General features: G+C 48.5%; 1 protein-coding gene across 3 annotated transcripts in view; it reads right to left on the bottom strand.

Annotated features, from left to right (window-relative positions):
• LSAMP (limbic system associated membrane protein) overlaps positions 1 to 19,876 on the bottom strand; it is a 1,336,346-nt gene that overhangs the window by 10,962 nt on the left and 1,305,508 nt on the right. The window lies entirely within an intron of this gene.

Here is a 19,876-nt window from a genome sequence, read left to right as displayed (position 1 = left end):
CGCTGTATGTAGCACTATTTAGTCTCTGTGTGTCACTGATAGCACTAGCTGAAAATTTTTTGCTGAAGAATTCCTCAACAAAATGTCTGTTTTTGTTGAATTTTTTTTTTGGATTTAATCAAAAAACTGAAAATGCCAAGACTCTATGAAAAATTTAGATGACAATGAAACTTTTTTTTGCTTTATTTGAAATTTTTGCAGGAAATAAAACTGATTTCCCAACCAGCCCTGGCAGTCATATAGGCACATGTTGCTGTGACTATGTGGAGTTGTGTCAGTCTCTGGGTAAAGGCACTTGTGTGGTTTTGCATACGTGGGACACAATCACTTCTGACGTTACCGAACCTTCCTGGCTGTTTTCAGCCTGGCCAAGTCATTGGGACCCACATTAGGATCCAGTTTGGATCTTCAGCTGACAGATCAGACCACCTGTCTAGCCCCGTCCCACTCTTTCTGGCTTTCCACATTTCTCCACTCCACTTTAATGGACTGTACTTCACACCTGAGCCTTGTGAAGCAGGGTGGACACCCACTCCTGCCCTGAAGGGCTTAAAACAGCCCTGGGAGAAGACTGTTGCATGGGGAAGCAGCTACTAGGCTGATTGGGGAAACAGCTGCAGCTGGGCCACGCCCCAATCAGGCCTCAGCTGGCCCTATATAAGAGGCTGGGAGCCAGGAGCTTGTCAGTCTTTCTCTGCATTCAGAGAGAGAAGGGCCTGGCTGCAGGGCGCTAGAGTCAGGGTACCTGAGTGGAGCAGGGCTGAGGAAAGGCAGAGAAGCTCCCGCCTGGAAAGGTGCAGCCTAGTAGGAGGCCAAGGGGTACTGGGGGTTGCAGAGGGCAGCCATGGGGTAGGCCCAGGAAGCAGGTCCAACCCCAACCCAACCCAGTGATGAGTAAGCTGATACTGCAGTCTGCCCCAGGGAGTGGCGGCTAGTTGGTGACTGGCAGTAGCCATATACTGAGGCATGGTGGGTGGGGGTTCCCTGAGAAGGGGAGACCCTGAGACTGAGGGGTTACTGCCAGGGAGCAGTACCCCAGCTACAAAGGCACTGGGGTCCAGGGAGGGACACGTGGGGGCCAGAGGACAGGCGGATCATCAGTCTGCAGAGGGTTCTCCAGAGCTGGAATGAGCTAATTCCTGAGGACAACCAGCAGGAGGCGCCACGGGTGTGAGTCTGCTCTTCTACACCTTGTCTGAAGAGATCTGGTCCATAGGAACAACTCTTCCCGCTCCAGTCCCTATTTTACAGGACAGCTGCCAACCTTCTCTAAGGTGTCCCTTCACCTCCTATCCCATCTGAGACCTGATGAATTCCAAGCTGAGGAAGCTGGTGGTAGTTCATCATTCCTGACCGCCTGCAGAGGCAGGGCCCGGCACAAACCCACAAATCTGAGTAGCCCCCAAACTGTGTGGGGGACTGCGATTCAATTCCAGAGCTCAGTTTTGTAGGTGACCCCTGATGCAAGAAAGGGCTTGAGCTATGGGGTGTTCACTGTCTGGATCTAGATCCAGATTTTACTGCTCTACTCTTAACCCCTCATCCATGTTCCCTGAATGCTGCCAGCATCTACCATGCCCATGTGACTTCATTCCAGGAAAAGTCCCTGGGAAGGGAGAGGCAGGGAAGGAAGGCCAGTGGCAGTTGCTGTATGTTCTTGTGGGGTGGAGGTAGCGTGACCAGATGTCCCAATTTTATAGGGACAGTCCTGATTTTAGTTTTTTTTTTTTTTTTTTCCCCCCTTATATAGGCATCTCTTACCCCTGCACCACCATCCAGATTTTTCACACTTGCCCTCTGGTCACCCTAGGTGGAGGGAACCACACCCAGGCATGAAGCAAATATGAGCCATTTGTATGAGGGCTCCACTTCAAGCACAGAGGGGCTGATGCTATAGTCTTTGGCGCCACCTGCTGCCCATTGTTACCCACTACAACAAGACCCAGCAGAGTATAAAAATTACACTTCTGTCAATTTAGGCTGTTCCAAACACTTTTGTAAGTATATTTGTGGGCTCCCTCTGCTCATCATTAAATCCCTCCTTATTTTAGATCCACACCTCTTGCTGCTACAGTACGTACAGTTTCATCTTGTCTCTGAGTAAAACTCACCTGCTCAAAAAGTGGAAGAACTGCTAGCACTGGCTACATCCAAATATCAAGTAGTTAGGTTTTATGCAAATTTCAGCTCTGTCCTTCAGCCCACCAATGATTCTCCATTATGCCAATGAGCCCCAGTTTTGCACCCAAGCACCAACTTGTATCCCTGGGCTCCCCACACAGCTCTGCCAAAGCCTCTCACTCCTGACCTACAGTACCCCCCTGCTATTCCAGTCCTGAGAAGATAGACAACAGGTGCTGAATTGTGAAAAGAGTCTTTTTTTCTGGGAATACATGCACAACATGCATGCTTAGAGCTGATCACTAGACTCCAACCACTTGTATCAACCACTTGGCTCCAGAAGCAGAAAGCCATTGCACTAATCAACTTGCATCTTATATCTCTTCAAGGGTCTGTGTACACTCATTTGTCTGTCTGAGACCAGAGATGAGCTCACGCTACCAAAATTGTATTATGAACCAAATCTTAAATACCTGAGGTTTGGGTTCACCCTTTCTACCCAACTCAGAAGTGTCTGCTTTAAATTTCTACAGAGGCGCTCGGTTTACAGCAACCAGTACCTCTTCCATTTCCCACCCCCCACACCAGTCTGGAACCCGAGTTCTGTGACAGTGACTTGCATGTTGACATCCTGCTTTACACTTTCTCTGTTATTTGGTAGCACTGTTGAGTTCAAGACCATTCACCATATGTGAAAAGTGTTTCTTTCAATTTAGCCAGGGAAGGAAACTGGGTTTCAGATGAAAGATTAATGGGAATCTTTGGGGAATTTGCCAAATAACCTTGAAATTTCACCCAAGGGGCTGAAAAGCTTGAGAGAATAGGAGCAAATGAACTGGAAGTGGGAGAAACAGAGTGGAAAAGGACCACAATGTTTGCACATCTCCTCAACCATACCTATATTTTGCATCTGGCTCTACTCTGCAAAGTGACTCTGTTACAATGCATCAACAGGCTCCATGTTTCCTATCGCTCAGTGACTCCAAAGCAAATGGGTCACTTTACAAATTAAAAGCTGGTTTAGCTAACTTCACCCTCAGCTAGGGTGATCAGATGTCCCAACTGTATAGAGACAGTCCTGATATTCAGGGCTTTGTTTTATGTAGGCGCCTATTACCGCCTACTCCTGTCCTGATTTTTCACCCTTGCTATCTGGTCACCCTACCCTCAGTGTGGGATTTGAGAATCTAGCTTGGCTCTTTCCTTCTCATGCATCAGTAGTGATAAAGGTTCTGCTGGCTAGATTCTGCCTTCCAGAACACCCGTGTGATGCCATTGTTTTCAGAGGGTTTGCCCAGACCGAATCGATTGACACACAGGCCCAGATTTTCAAAGATATCTAGGCTCCTAGCTGCACTTCTAGGTGTCTAAATCCATCATTTTAGGCACCACTGACATGTTCAAAACCTGCTCCCAAGCTCTGTAGGTGCCTAAGTTCTCTAGGCACATCGTTTTCCATTGGTTGACATATTCAATGCATTCTAGGCGCTGCTGCCACCCCTCAGCCAATGAGCAACTCTGAGCCATCACTCCAGCCAAAGCCCCAGCGTCTCCAAAGCAGGATTCTTGAACTCGGTGGGGGACACCTATCTCACCAGTGGGGCCTAACACCTGACACCTATCAGCCCTGCAACTGGAGAGCTTGAGGCAGATCACTGGTGGGGAGCGGGGGCAGCATAATGCCCAAACAAAAGACAGCCAAAGGGGTCACAGAAAAATGTCTGGTGAGCATCACAGAAGTAGTGAGTGTGCACAGAAGAATGAGGGCTGGGGCATGGACTACCTAAGCAGCTGACCTGGCGCGGGTGCCTCATTCCAGAACAGGGTTCGTGGCTGAGACTCCTGAGCAGAGGGAGAGTCTATGTCTGGCCTGTCAGTCAGGTGCACCAGGTCAACTACTTAGGGGCCTATATCTCGCTCCTCTCTCTGCCCCACCCCTCAGCATTTCTTGCTGGCTAGCTTAGGCAGCTCACCACTCAGTCTGCTGGCTTCTGAGGATCTCTTAGCCACCTGACACTCCCCATTCTTTGCCTGAGGCCCAGATCCTCAAGTGAACTTAGGCATTGACCTCCCATTGAAGTGGGTGGGAATTTGTGACCCCAGGCACCTCTGTATTTGCCTCCACCCACCATTGTAATCATCTTTGTACAACAGACGCCTTGCGGGGTATCAGTTGAAAACTAACAACTCCTGGACCAATTTCTGGTATACTGTATGTATGCAATGTCTAGTCAGAGTTATGGATGCAAGCTGGAATGATAACTTAAAAGTGTTCAAACCAGGCTCGTCGGGGGGTTTGGTAAACAGGCCTGCCTGGACAAAGGAATGTGTATTTGAGTCAGGCAAAGACAACGAAGGGCCATTTTTACATGTTAGGTAAACTAAGCTAATAAGCAAACAAGTGGGGGAGCAAAGAGCATGGAGCTTCCTTCACCACCAGACTCCATGTCACCTTCCTCACAGTTTGAATAAACTTTACTTTGAGGGGTACCCCTCAGGAGAATCCATTACAAAGGTTCATTGGACTATAAATGAGAGGGGCAAGGAAATCCCCCATTATTTATCTTTCACCTAAGAAGACAAAGGTATCAGACCTTTGACTTTGGGGTACAGCACCTGACCCAGGGGTTTGGTCAGCCATCTAGATGGAAACATGTGGTGAAGGTTTTACCTTGACCCAAGTCTAACTTGTTACGTTTTAGGTATTAGAAAGTGTTTTTATCTTTATTTCTCTTGTAACCATTTCTGACTTTAAACCTTATAGTTGTACTCACTTTAAATCTCTCTCTTTGCCATTAAATATACTTGTTTTATTTTAACTGAACTGTTTGGTAACTCCAGTTAAAGTAACAAACTGTTGACTATTGATCCCTTAAAGGAATAATGGACTTTAACATTCCTCTGCTTGTTCCAGAAAAGGGCTGAACATTTAAAAACATGTTTTTGGGAAAATGTGGGGCTGGGGAGAGTGTGGAGTCACCTTACCAGTCATTAGCCAAGGCTGGTGGAGGCCCGTGGAAGGCTGTGGTATTGCAGGAATGCTCCAGGATCCAAAGTGTTGCACCAGGGCTGCCCAGTACATAGACATAGAGGGCATGCTTGTGGCTGACTTTGGGTGTCCCAGGCAGAGAGCCACAGTGGCAAGGCATTGTGAGGCACTCGGGTTACTGGGTAAGAGGTCACACAGCTCTTCATTGTATCCCAGAATGTCAGAGAGTTAGGCACCTAAATATCTTGGAGGATCAGGTCCTGCACACCTGACTCAGGGCTGTGGATTCCAGAAGGCAGCAGCCCACCTAGGGATTAGGCATTGCAATGCTGAGTGCCTAAGTTGGAGCTGGACCTGAGTGAAAAATTCTGTTGATGATGCACATGGAGTAGACCCTCAGCTCTTTTCACTGAGCTGTGCTGGCTTTCTAGGGTTAACAATCAAAATATTCAAAGCATCACCAATGTACTTCAGCCTGCTCTGCAGCACCCCTTTGCTATTCCAGTTTGTGGTTCCCCACACAACTCTGCCAATGCCCCTCACTCCTGCCCCGCAGCCCCCCCCCTTGCTATTCCAGTGCTGGGCTCCCTACACAGCTCTGCCAATGCCCTTGATCCTGATCTGTAGCAGCCCCATTCCAAACATGGGCCGCACCACAACAGAAATTACCAGCTGGTGCCAAAATTCATGACATATTTTTGATGAGTATCACCAAACTCATGTCACTTGTGACCTAGAACAATCTATTCCCACGCTTTCCCCCATGTATTTGTGAAGGGCCACTATGTCCTGTGGCCTGGTTTAGCCAAGGGCATGGCATGGCAAAGTGAGACATTAGTCCTTTATGTTGCTGAGCCAGCTACGTTTCTTTGGGCCTAGCTTTTGAAAAGACGCTCTATAGAGTCTGTCCTTCAGGCACTGCTCTTGGCAGCCCAATTGCTGGAGAGAGTAGCCTGTATAAGAAAGGCCTTTGCCCAGGTGGGGGAGCTTTCTGGACTCTACTCAGTCCTGCAAAGGGAGGTGCTGGGATGCCGTTGTCTGTCAAGGAATGAGTTGAGTGAGAAACTACACATTCAGCTGATCTGAGGCCACCACATATCGAGTACCAAGCTACTGGGCTGCAAGTCGCCATCCAGACACTGTCTGAGTTAGTGAGTGGTCATGGGCTGAGACAAAGAGAAAGTCAGATCAGCTGAGGGATGGGTTGACACATAAGCTATGCAATGACATAGCTTTCTAAAAAATAGGCTCAAGCACCAGAATGGGCTAGATGCAGGAATCACAGGGTTAAATTTTCTGGCCTGTGTTACATGGGTGGTCAGATGAGATGATCACAGTGGTCCCTTCTGGCCATAAAAGCTATGCATGGGTGATACTGTCACCTGGTGGAGCTCTGAAATGGCATCAGCTGTTTTCCAGCCAGCCAGTGACTGAATCCACAAGGCAATCCCTTAAGTTTTACATTGGCCAATTATTGCCCATCTGAAGGGGATCAGTGTCCATATGAGGAGTGAGGCCAGCAGAGGTAGATATGGGAAGCTGGTGATGTCAACTCAGAGAAGTGATAGCTCCAGAAAGGGGCAACACCAGCCCACTGATACGTTGGTTACAATACAGGGGTGGTGCCTGCTCAGCTGTGTGGTAAGTATGGGCTGATGCTGGCTAAGAGTTTGGATGGGTATGGACAGGGAGATGATGCCTGCTCAAGGATGGGTTGATGTGATGGGAAAGGTATGAGAGCAACGGTAGCTAAGGGCTGGCTATGATATGAGGATGATGCAAGAATAGGCATGTTATGGCTAGGGAACGTGATGGGTGGGAGTTAGGGGGCTGATGGTATGGAAAGGAAGCTCCGGGATTTGATTAATATGAGATGGGGACAATGCTGGTTCAGGTGTGTGGGAGAGGTGTCAGAGAAGGCATGCTATGTGATCATCAGTCAGTGGGACCTCTCTTCCTTTCTTCTCAGTGTGATTGCCATCCCCTGGCACTGTACATTGCCTTGTCCACATCTTGGTGGATCCTGTGCATCTTTGCAGGGGGATTGATTTTTTTTTTTTTTTGTGCTGCCTTTCTCTAAGCCTTGGGGTGGTGGAAATGGGGACACCTTGGGACAGATTCCCCAAATCACTTGGGCCAGGCCATTTGTGTTATATGCTGATCTACTTCACCCTATCTCAGCCACACGTAACGCTCCCAGGGAAAACAACGAGGGCAATATTAGCTGGAATTCTGGTATCCTTCCCCCCCTCATTCTCCCTCAGAGCTTAGCTAGATCCTGCCACGAAGTGGCAAAGCAGGGTTAAAAAATGCAGGTTAATAGCAAGGGCGCTACACCACGTTTTCCCACAAGGTGGCATCCGAAGGCAAAAATGAGGACAAACAGAACTAACCTGTGCACAGCGCTGCAAACTGGAGACAAGCCCATGTGCAGATCTTATCCCAATGTTTCGGGGATGATTGCATTTGGGGATCTGGGTCAGATGCACCCAGAAATGTCCCCACCTCCTCCAAATGAGACAGTCGGGCACCAGGAGTGGAGCCCAGAGTCCACATGAAATGATTCAGCAACTGGCCCAAGCAGACTTCTGCTATCTACCTACCTAGCAATCACTCCATCCCTCCCTCCCTAGTTCCCAGGTGATTGCTGTCTCACCCCCTCAGCTGGGAAGCAGACATTAAATCTGGCCTGTTCCAACCAGCAGCTCTCCATGTCATTATCATCTGTGGACTGTGGTCTAACTCTGCAATGGAAGACCTGAAGAGGAGTGGACCTAACATCCAACTTCACTGAGCTACCGACACTTGGTCGGCAACCCTGAAAAACTAGAACGTGCTGTACAGATGCTTCTGGCCACACATCCTTCTGGATGTTCTAATGTTGTGACCTGAGGCGAATGAGGTGTTAGTCAGAAACCTGTCCATCCCACATCCTCCCCTGCAACACGGACCCCAGTTCTTTCCTATAATCGGGATGGGGAACACAGAACCCCGGTGGGACCTGTAAGCAGGGTGGCATCGTCCCTCGCCTTCAGGGGTGTAGGCAGCAATTTGTAATTAGCAGATCCATGCACATAGACTAATTTATTGTCCCCAGGCCTTGGAATCTGCCACTCCACACAATCTCACTACTCATTCAATGGCTGCAGGATCTAGCCTGGTCTGAGAGTGAACCCCCCCAAGGCCCTTCAACTGCACAGAGCACAGCACCCAAATGGCACAGACACCACAGATGGATCCCCAGGATTTGAACCTATGGCCACTTGTATCACACTACAGAGGAGTCCCTTCAACTGCACGCACGTAACAGATTCATCCCCAAAGGGCAACCACAGCCTCTCATCTGCAGAAGGGCTCGCTGTAGCACCTCCCCACGCCTTCTCATCTGTCCACTGGTAAAGGGACTCCCCATGGCCTCACATGCCAGGTTCCCAGGCTCAGTGATCTGAGGGAGCCAATATGGAGCTGTGACTTGCGAAACCTGAGTGTGATTCTCCTTTCACATACATTGGTGTAAGTCAGGTGTCACGCCACTGAATTTAATGTCAAACCGGTGTGAGAGGAGAACTGGGCTCTATGACTCTTTCTTTGAGGAGAGAGGAGAGACCGGGGGTGGGGGGGAATAGTGGGTCTGTCTGTATTTGGGACATTAAGGGAGGAAAAAAATCTAGCAGGGGCCTCTGAGACTGTATTTCAGGGAGCACCAAAGATTTTTGTGACTCCACAGCATCAGAGGCCAGTTCTGTTTACAAAGAAATTCACTGATGCTTATCTAGCGACCGCATGTCTTGGGACAGGAGTGGTTGCAGGGAAAGAACAAAACCATCCACTAAAGAAAAAAGGAGCAGGGGCTGGACAAAAGCTATGTCTTTCTTTCCTCCTCACCCTCTCCCGCCACAGCATACGGGGGCCAGGTTTTTACACATGCCAGTTCCTCTGCAGGAAGTCATTTTTCTCCTCTGTTGACTCTCTTTGCCAGGGCTTCCGAAGATGAAATCTTTATTATCATGGAGGCTTAAAAGGGAGGAATACTGTTAATTCCATTTTCAAGGTCATACTTTGAAAGTTATTAATTTCTTTCTTCCAAGGCTCTGCACTCTACTTTGAGGCTTTAGGGATTAGCAGCTTCTACTTACTAGGGCTTGCTTGGTTGTGGTTTTTTTTTTTTTTCTTTCCAACCTTCCTTTGTGCTTTGGGGAAAAAAGACACAATTCACACACCACTCTGGTTGCAGCACGCTTGTACCTTATTCTCACTGTTAGTTAATACCTATGGACCTGCTGTTCCTGCTTATATTCCCTGGTAGAGAGGGGGTCTTACGATTAAATCTTGAATTGGGGCATTGGGTGGGCCTCATGTCTACACAGTCAAGGCGCTGGCTTTTCTGGAGGCAGCCAGGTCCTCTGCATGAGCTAGCGATAACCCCAATCTAGAGCCCATCCACAGTGGGCTAGCAACTGTTCATGGTTTTCTAGAGGTGGTCCATTTTCTCCTGGCTTGCTAGAGCCTGTCCATATTGCCATAGCTGCTGTAGAAGGGACCGCTGTCCTAGCTAACAAAGCCTATGACTAGAAGACCAAATATGGTTCCAAGTCAGGTAGATGAGTTTGTTTCTCTCACAGCTAACCTATTTTTTTCCTGTAGACTTCAGAAAGTTCTGGGGTTTTACCACTGCTGAGAAAATCCCCTCTGCCCCTCTCCTCGTTCATTCTCCAAACAACTAACGTTGATTTATCAAGAACCTGGCATACTGCCGCTCTCAAATGCATTACTGAGCCCGTTCTTGTTCTTGATCCCTCCATCTAAAGATCTGATTCTACAAGCAAAACAACTGGGGACCATGTTACCCAGGTCACTCCCCTGGGCCATTCCTGGGTTGGATCTGAGTTCTCTCCCCCTGCACAAGCTTCTAGGAGAGAATGAATCCCTTCCCTATTCAGATTTCCAGCTGATTGCGCATGTGTGCACCAGTGTCCCCCATCCTCTCAGCAGGCAGCCAGTGCTGAACACAGTCCAGTTTCTCAGAGCAGAGCAAACAGCCTGGATCCCACAGCACTGGGTGTCAGCTAAATAGATGCACAGTCTGTGTTTACCCCACCACCCATCTCCATGCATAGCTGCACTAGGCATCAAATGAAATCCTTTGGTGTGCCAGGTTTTCATGGACATGAATCGTGTGCATGTGTCCAGGGGGTGGAGGACAGGAGCTAGGGGCATGGAGACAGGGTAGGGGATAGGTGTGGGGTGTGAGGTACAGTGGCTGGAAGGTGGTGGGACAGGAAAGCGGGCAGAGATGGGGCTTAAGGGGAGAGAGAGAGTGGGAAACAGAGAGTGAGGCAGAATGAGAGGCAGGGGAGTAGTCTTAGTGACAGGGTTACTGAGTGAGACAGAGGCTGGTGCAGAAAGAGCTAGGAAGGAAGTGATGGAGGATGTGTCTGCACTTTGACCAGGGGCTGATTCCCGGCTTGAGGAGATACACCTGCACTAGCTGTGATCAAGCTAGAACGCTAAAAATAGCCATTGCACCACAAGCAGTGGGAGGGGCTAGCTACCCCAAGTACAAGCCCCTCCATGATGCTAGGTACATATTCGGGACATCTCCTCCTGCGACTTGCACTGCCATGGTGACATGTTTAGCATGCTAGCTGGATCAGAACCAGAATGGGTAGGTCTCCTTGAGCTGGGATTTACACCTCTGGGTCTTGTGTAGGTGTGCGCAGAGGCAGATAGGGCGAGCGGACCAGGGCCGCCCAGAGGATTCAGGGGGCCTGGGGTCTTCAGCCGCAGGGGGCCCCTGCCACCGAATTGCCGCCGAAGACCCGGCACTTAGGCGGTGGGTCCCAGGGTGGAAGGACCCCGTGCTACCGAACTGCCGCCGAACACCCGGAGTGAAAGAAGCTCCGGGGGCCTGGGCTGCCCAGAGGAGGGGGCAAGTGGGGCAATTTGCCCCAGGCCCCGGGCCCCGCAGGGGTCCCCACGAGAGTTTTTCGGGGCCCCTGGAGCGGGTCCTTCACTCGCTCTGTGGGCCCTGGAAAACTTTCGCAGGGTCTGGGCCCCTGGAGCTTCCTTCGCTCCGGGTCTTCGGCGGCAGTTCGGCAGTGGGGGCCCCCTGCCGCCGAAGACCCCTGAATCCTCTGGGCGGCCCTGCCCAGGCCCTGCGAGAATTTTCCGGGGGCCCCAGAGCAAGTGAAGGACCCTGCTCCACGGGCCCCGATAAACTCTCGTCGGGGCCACTGCGGGGCCCGGGGCAAATTGCCCCACTTGTCCCCCTCCTCTGGGCGGCCCTGGAGTGGACAGAGAAAGAAAACAGAGCATGAATGAGAGAAGTCTGAAAGGAGATAGAAGAGGACAAGAGGTTGACAAAGAGAGTTGTAGAGAAGGAAAAAAGGAGAGCGGGTCAGAGGTTAATAGAACGGGACAGAAGGCTAGTAGGGAGGGGACAGAAATGGGCAGGGAGACAGACTGACAGAAAACTGTTCTGTTTTTCCCTTTGGTGAAGGCTTCTTTTGTGCCTTACTCTCCCCTGGGCTGTGGTCTGGCCACTTGACATGCCAAAGCCGCTGTTTTGTGAACAGGCCTTTGTTAGTGTCTCTGCGAGCACATGCGTGTAGCAATGTGCAGGCTGTAGATGGCATATGAGCTGGTTAGTGGCTATGTGCCTGCACTTGCGGGAGTAGGTGTGCATCTATTTTTCGTGTTGTGTGATCAGGGTTGGGTGTAAAGTGTGTGTATGGATCCTGGGATGTCTCCGTTATGTTCACAGCTATCTGTGTACTTCAGGGGCCTCTCAGTCACACTAAGGCCCCTTTACTTTGCTCTTGTTGGCGGAAATGAGAATGCCCTCTGATGTAGCGCTGACACAGGGATTCTACATGGGTGCTGCTCCCCTTTCCCTGAGGCTGCTCTAACTTACACCAAGGGCCAGGTAAGGCGCTGCACAGTCCCTGGATGGGGTGGGGGCTAGATTCTGTGCCATGCCTCTCAGGAACCGCAGCCCAGAAGGAGGGGGGGCAAAGGTGGCTTTAAGCCAGCTCTGCATCTCCTGGATTCTGGGTCTAGCTGGGGCCAGAACAGTCCCGGACATATATTAGAGTGGCTTTGGGGTTGCTCTAACTTATGGCAGTCTCCTTGTGACTGTCATTGGGCTGTTCCCCAGCTCAGAAGCACTCTACTTCCTGCCCCAGGCATGCCCCCATGCCACGGACTGCAAGAGGAGCGGAGCAGAGCAGTGCTGGGTATGCCAGACCTAATCTGCTCCTGGGGAAGCCTCCCCCTAGCCACTTTGGCCCCTTTCTGGCCCCTGCATGTTACTGAAGCAGAATCTGGCCTGGGGCTTGAAACTCCCTTTGTCCACCCCACCTCCATCTCTACCCCAGAGACAGGAATGGAGTACCTGAGAATGAGGCCCTAGACATGGGGGGAGGGGTGTGTGTGTGTGTGTGTGTGTGTGTGTGTGTGTGAGAGAGAGAGAGAGAGAGAGAGAATAACTAACACTATAGATGCCATGTGGGTTGTGTGAACACAACTCTGTGTGTTTTCATGTTTGAGTTGGCTTGGGTGTGGGCGAATTATAACCCTCCCGTGAGTCAGTTTGTATGTCTCCCCGTGTGAGTAGATATGTGTGTCCTATAGCTGTTGTGTGTGTGTTTGTGTGTAAATACGGGTGTGAGAGTGGCTGTGTGCGCACTCTAGAGCTCAAATGCTGGCCTCTTCTAAATCCCCTTATTGGTACTCCAGCGGTGCAAAGTGGTCTTAAAACAGCCCGAAACAGCCCTAGTGTGGGGGAATGCTTGAGCGGATCTCAGCTAGCTATGGTGGCTTTCTGCTAGCCTAGCCCAGCCCCCCTGGTGGAGCAGGTTGTGCACTTGTGATCCCTGATGGGACACAGCCCCTATAGAACTGTTATAACCCATTACAACTTAGAGCAACCCTGAGACTACTCTGAGTTTCACCGGGGGTGGGGGATGCTGAACTGTCTCTTAGCTGGCTTCAGGTTTGGGGCAGCATGGAAAGATGGCACACAATCCCTTCTGGTTGCCCTTTAGGTGTTCCTAAGCACCTGAGGATCAAGCCCTAAGTGGTGTGTGCACTGAATAAGCCTACATGTGTATCTCCATGTGAGCAAGTAGGTGTGTCCACTATAGGTGTTTGGAAAGTTGGTTTGTGTGTGTGTGTATGTTTGTGTGTGTCAACTCCCACAACACCTACCGTATACGATGCCTGGCTGGGACTGAACAAAGCTGCACTGGTTATGTCGCATCCACTTCAACGCAGGAACCACTTGCACTGATTCCCCGCCTGCTCCCTGCTCCTGCTGCCACCCCGACATAGCCATTCCCAGACGTGCGAAGGGCAGACTAAGCCCCATTTCGCCTTGTTCTCCTTCCAAACAGACCCTCCCTCTTTTGTTAGGTCCTTCGATGGGCACAGCACTTCCTGTGTGCGCGCCAGGAGGACTCTGCTTTTCCGCAAGTCTGATTTGTTTGCAGAAAGGTTTTTTTTCCTTCCCTGGTTGTTTTTGTTTTCCGAGAGAGCGCTGAGACAGCTGTATTAATCATGCAAGCCCAGCCATGTGTAATGTGCTTTATCAACCACAGAGCAAGCACTGAATGGCAACCAGTTCGTGAATGGGCCCAGCGCAGTGCCTGAGCCTAGAAGATAAACCCGACGCTTCCCAAACTGACTTACCATCCTGGGTTAGTGAATGGAGAGGCTGTTCGCTCGGGACAATAACCAGATGGGAGGCCAATTTGTTAGGCAAATTCCTTAGTGGTTTGCAAAGTGGAAATGGGGAAGGAGGGTGTGTGGGGGGAACGGTTCTATTCAAGGAATAAAAAGAGAAGTGATGTCTGTTCTCTCCCTACCCTACTTTAATTTCAGTGCAGCTTTTCACAACAGGTCTCTGCTACTGGGAAGGCAACTGAAAAAGGAAGTGGGGGGGGGAGAGAGAGGGAGAGAGCAGGGGCTTTATGTGTATTTGTTATAAACTTGATATAAGATTTATATCCCCCCCCCCCAGCTCTCCCCCTCCTCCAAGTAAAAAGCTTAGGGTAATGGTTTAAGAGACAATATTGTTATTCCCTGAATGCTCACATGGAGGCATCAGGAGCTGGTTTAAAGCCATGCCAAGCTGTGTGTTTCACAGCTGGATCTGTAGTTCTGCCAAGTTCTGGATTGTTTGGGTCTGGAGGGGTATGTTCTGCCTGAGTGCTGGTCTAAACTGAACCCATCCATACTACAGCTCAAACTGTGCTACCAGCGATCACACCTGGCAATGTATTACCCGGATTGATTATCCTAGGGTGGGGTGATTTCTAATCCAGTCGATGAAGATGGGGATTTTTCCAGTATTCTGGCCCAGAATCCCCTCTAGAGCACTAAGCTTTCGTGAGTAAAAACCTCACTTCTTCGGATGCATAGAGTGAAAGCTNGACTCTTTGTTGTTTTTGTAGATACAGACTAACACGGCTACCCCCTGATACTAGAGCACTAAGGCAGTTTTGCAGCTACGCTCTGTGTGCAGCAAACAGTGCTACAACCAGGTTACGCTCTAACTGTGGCTAAAAAGGGCTTCAAGTATGTGTACCACTCCATAGTGAGGGCAAAGGTCGAATTGAAGAGCATTTCCCTAGGCTTTCAGTCCTAGCTCTCAGCCTCCTCCTCCCTCTCACTCAGCTCATTGGATTCTCCGCAGCACTGCAGCTGGAGAGGGTTATGCAAATATATGCAATCCAGGGCTCATTTTGGAATAAATCAATCTAAATTAAAATTAATGAACAAAAAGTACAGAAACAGAGCAAGCAATAAAACTATTTCTCTCTCTCTCTCTCGGGGCGGGGGGGGAGAGAAAGCCAATTTTTTTTTTTATGGGGAACAGAGGTTTTTTGAGCAGTCTTGACAAATGTTAGCCCAAGCTAATGTTAATTGTTATAATAATAACACTAAGACTTGGAGTTGCCCTAGTTCACAATCCAAGGTGCTGTTTCTAGACTTGAATTATTTCTCTCAGCTCCCTCTGAGGTCAACATTATTATCACCATTTTACACATGGGGAAAGTGAGGATGAGACAGGACATGCAACTTGCCCAAGGTCATATGAATCATAGATTCACAGGTGTTAAGGCCAGATGGGACCATTGTGATCATCGAGTCTGACCTCCTGCATAACGCAGGCCACAGGACTTCCCCGAATTAATTCCCATTCAGCATAGAATATATCTTTTAGAACAACTTCCAATTTTCAGTAAACATTGCCAGTGATGGAGAATGCCCCACACCCATTCGTCAGTTGTTCCAGTAGTTAATTAGCCTCACTGTTAAAAATGTGAATCTTATTCCCAGTTTGAATTTGTCTAGCTTCAACTTTCACAATGACGAGTCTGTCTATGGTAGACCAGGAACAGACTCCAGGTGTCCCAATGTCCTGGCTTGTGCCTTAGTCATCTCTGCTCCATTGGCCAGATTTTCAAAAGAGCTCAGCATCCCACATGATCGTGCCCTTAGGTGCTGTAGAGTAGGTCTTCAATACAGAGTTAGATCAGGTGACTGGCACGTGGGTCTGAGCACCCGAGATAGCCTAGCCCAGTTTGAGCACCCATACTGCAAAGCCATACCTAGGCCATGTTGCTGCACAGTACAGCGGTGCTGTACTCACCAAATTGGAGCTGGGCTTGTTTGAAAATCTGGCTTGATAACATCAGATGGAAGCCTTTTGAGTTCTTGAGCCTTACTTTCTGCTTAGGGTGGCAGGTTTTAAACAAGTGAGCATCTGCTGAGATGCAGATAACTGAAGCCAATCAGCAATCCAGTTATGTGACAGAGGTGCACCCTCGTCAGACACAAATATACCATTATATAGTGATAGGCCCAACCTGAATTGTGACCCTAAACACCCCGTGACCTTTGGGAAAGTTCTGATCCGGAGATGGATCAAAATGTTGCATCTCATGCTTGTCTCATCTTTTAATTATTTCTATTTCCTGGATGCTCCGGTGTCAGGAACAGAGATCAAAACAAGCATTTGGGCCTGTTTGTGCTACGAGTTCTCAACCATGTTGAAGAATTAACATGTTTTAAAAGCAGTGTACGTGATTTGGGATTTCACTGTTCCTTCCTTTGAGCCCTGCTAGGGAAGAGAGTTCAAATCCTAAAGAACAGCTGGGGATGGAAAGGGACCTTGAACATGGTTTAAACTGGTTTCATTATGGGGACCAAATAATGAGTGTAAAGATCAAATTCAGACTTGGTGTTAGCAGAATTTGGCCCTAAAAACACTGTGGTGCCTGCCAAGCAATTCCTCTTCTTGGGCATGAACAGAGGGCATGGCGGGGCCTGACCCCCTTGCAAACACCCAAGGACTTAACAAAGGATTTTTTATTGTCTTTTTGGGACTGGCTGGATCAAGGGAAGGCAGTTCTGACTGCTCAGCAGGCCAGCCCTGTACCATGTTGGATCCTCAGAGTCTGTGCTGCTCAAAAGGTCCTATTTCCCCATGATTTTTTCCTGTAAAGACATCCTGTTTAAAACCAACCAGACCACCCAGTTTTTGCCAAATGCAGAGTCACTGTCCATGAGAAAAGTGTTCACTCACTGGAATTGCTTTGGTGCTAAGGCCCATGTGTTGGGGGGAGTGTGCTGGGAGAGAACAGGTGACCACATTAACAGGAGAAGTCTCTGTGCTTCCCAGAAGGGAGCCCAATCCCTGGGCAGGAGGGAGAAGAATGGGAGGCCGTTAAAGAGAAAGCTGCTCTTTGGACCTCTTAGGAAGCTCCAACCTCTGGTCATTAGACACAAATGAACAGCTCTCTTCTCCCTCCCTCCCACCCCAATCAAGGCATTAGTAACAATACAAGCTACAAGGACTACAGCTAAAAGGAGACTAGCTACAATCTACAGTCCATCCAGGGTCATTCTCCAATCTGCATCTGTTTGGTGGAAAGATAGGCCTGCCCCCGACCAGTCACCTCATCACTATCTTTATAATGTTGATGAGCAATGGAACTGGATTTTGTTTGATGCGGCCCAACTGAGTGGCTTCTGCACTTGATTTCTTCTCCTGTTAAAATATGCAGCCCAAGACAGCACCACTCACTGCCCTGACACTTGGCAAGCTCTGGCAGAGATCCCAGGGCAGGCGCTGTGAAGGAGGTGGGGCTGAGCTATAATCATTTACAAATACTCTAGGTGACCTAGTTGGTGACATAGTTACTCTATGGCTCTGTTGGGCTTACTGGAATGTTTACTGTATTCATGTGTTGGTTCAGTTTAATAGCAGGACTGTTAGGAAAGTAGCAGGAAGGTAATACAATGACTCCAGATAAGCAACCTCCCAGTAAACAAGGAGGGCACAGAAGGGACAATGCTTGAGCTGTTTTCTGGGAAAATGCAACTTATAGGCTCCAGTCAAGACTGCTTTTGCCACAGCTGGCTGCCAAAAGACCAAAGGAACGTTAAAGAGTTTAAAAGTCCAGGGATAAGTCCAGGGATGAGGTAGTTGTCCAAGAGTTGCTCATGCAGAACAGACTGATGCTGAGACAGACACCGCTGGAAGGTCTGAAGAAGCAAAACGTACCTGGCCCACTATTATAGGGTGGTGGGGTTTAGGAGTAAGACTGTTAAGATTGGTTTGACAAAGCTGTCTGGTCACCTGTATGAATCACGGGTCATAAGCTCCCATAGGGAAGAATTGCAGGTTCCAAATCCAGTGGGGCCTGCTAAGTAATCACAACTGGTACAAAGGGTACTACAGCCCAAGGCCCAATCTAAGAGTGGGAAACTCATGGGAATCCCCCCGAAAGAGGTGAATGCACAAGGCCCTTGGGGAATGCAGTCAGAGAGACCAGAAGAGGGGCAAAAGTGCAGCCAGACCTGTGACTATGGAAGACAGCACAGAACAAAACATCCTTAGGGCTTAACAGAGATCCCAGATGAGATTTCAGGCACTTTGAAGGCCTTGCCTCAACAATCAGGATGGCTAGAAATGTTACCAGGGGATTTGGTACCTTAATGGTGGTCACAGGCCCCATTTTTAACAGCAGAAATAAGGACCAGTTGGGTTTCACTAATGCTCTAGGAAAGTCTTCCCCATCAAATTCAAGCCCTGTGTATTGTTAAATAGCTCCCTTTGAAATCTCTGATCTCTTTTAAACAGCAGCTAGCAGATAATAACAATACTTAGAATGTACACAGCCCTTTCCATCTCAACGCACCTCCCTAATTAATTCACTAATTAATTAATCGTCAGAAACCCCAGGAGGCAGTAAAGTGTCAGCTATACTTTATAGATAGGGAAACTGGGGTACAAAGAGGGGACGTGACATGACTTAGGTCACAGAGGAGGTTGATGGCAAAGCGAATGGAACCCATAAACCCATATAGTGATGGAGTCCATGTCATGCAAGGAAACTTTTTTGCCTGGTGTTTCTTTAAAGGTGAACTGCAAAGGACAAGTGAAGATTGATATAAGCACCAATGTCTGTGCTGAATGCCCACATTAAAGAAGCAGCTGGGAGCTTTCAGCAAAAGAAATGTGGTGCAGAGTATTAAAATTATATTTTCCTTCTGTGAAATCCTCTTAGCACTTCCTGGTTCACTGAAGATATCGCAGGATACAACAAATTCCTAAAGACTCACTGCAACTGTGATGTCACAGTGTGATGTCCACTGAGACATTATTATTGAGACAGGAAGCAGCAAGAAAATATCAAAGGCAGTGGGGAAGAATTTTCATAGGTTGATTAAAACTGTGCTGGATGGCGCAGGCAGCGTGGTTAGAACTTAGAAGGGGCATTTGGCATAGAAATCTGGGCTTAGCTCAGCTGCAATTTTTAGCATTTGCCTTAATGGGCCACTAATGCACGACAGGAGACAATACAGTTGGGAGAAAAATTAGCAAAACCTTTGTCTGCCTGTGGAATACAAAAAAGAAAAAGACAAAAATGTCTTTTCAATTTGGACAGAAATATTTGCCATTAAAAACCCCACATCTTAAAAAAATTAAAAGAACCAAAATCTTAAACCCTAAACAGCCATTGTGACTTTAATTTCATATCTGAGCCCATGTTTCATTTACAGTGTGCTCAATAATTGCATTTAATTGGATTTATTTTTCCACGCTAGATTCCCAACGGCCTGCTTTACTCCTTTTCCCAGCTTCTTGAATGTTATTTGCAAATCACTCCCTGGGATTTAATTTTAATGGTGGCTTGATTTCAATTTTTCTTTTTTTGGGGGGTACTTTTCGTTAATTGTATTTGCAAATTTGCCTTTAAATTTAATAAGTGTAGCCCCATCCTGGCCCTGACAAAGTTGTCTGCAGCAGAGCTTGATTTGAAACTGCGGGGTGGTTAAGTGAAGCTGGTGTGAAACTCCCACCATCCATTGCTCACTTCCTCTAAGGAAATGCAGGTGTTCTGTTTGGGCACACAAAAGAAAATGGACTCCTAATAATCCTTTGCATTTGACCTTATAGTGCTTTAGCAACATTAAATAGTTAGTCCTCATGAGAGCCCTGAGAATTAAGTAAGTATCAATATCCCCATTGTAGAGCTGGGGAAACTGAGGTATGGTGGGGCATAGGCAGTGCTTAATTTGTAATGAAAGAGGTGCCAGGGCTCAAGCAATTTTTTTACATTTATAACTGATGCAGCAAGCCCAGAAGTGCTGGGGCTATGAACTGCCAAGCCTAAAGGTGCTGGGCTAAGCCCTGGCACAAATTAAGCACTTTAGGCCAGAGTTTTCAAAGTGACTAGTGATTTTGGGTGCCTC

The sequence above is a fragment of the Trachemys scripta genome, chromosome 1 (assembly GCF_013100865.1).
Source record: "Trachemys scripta elegans isolate TJP31775 chromosome 1, CAS_Tse_1.0, whole genome shotgun sequence".
Lineage (NCBI taxonomy): Eukaryota > Metazoa > Chordata > Testudines > Emydidae > Trachemys > Trachemys scripta.
This window is presented reverse-complemented; position numbering and strand designations above follow the sequence as displayed.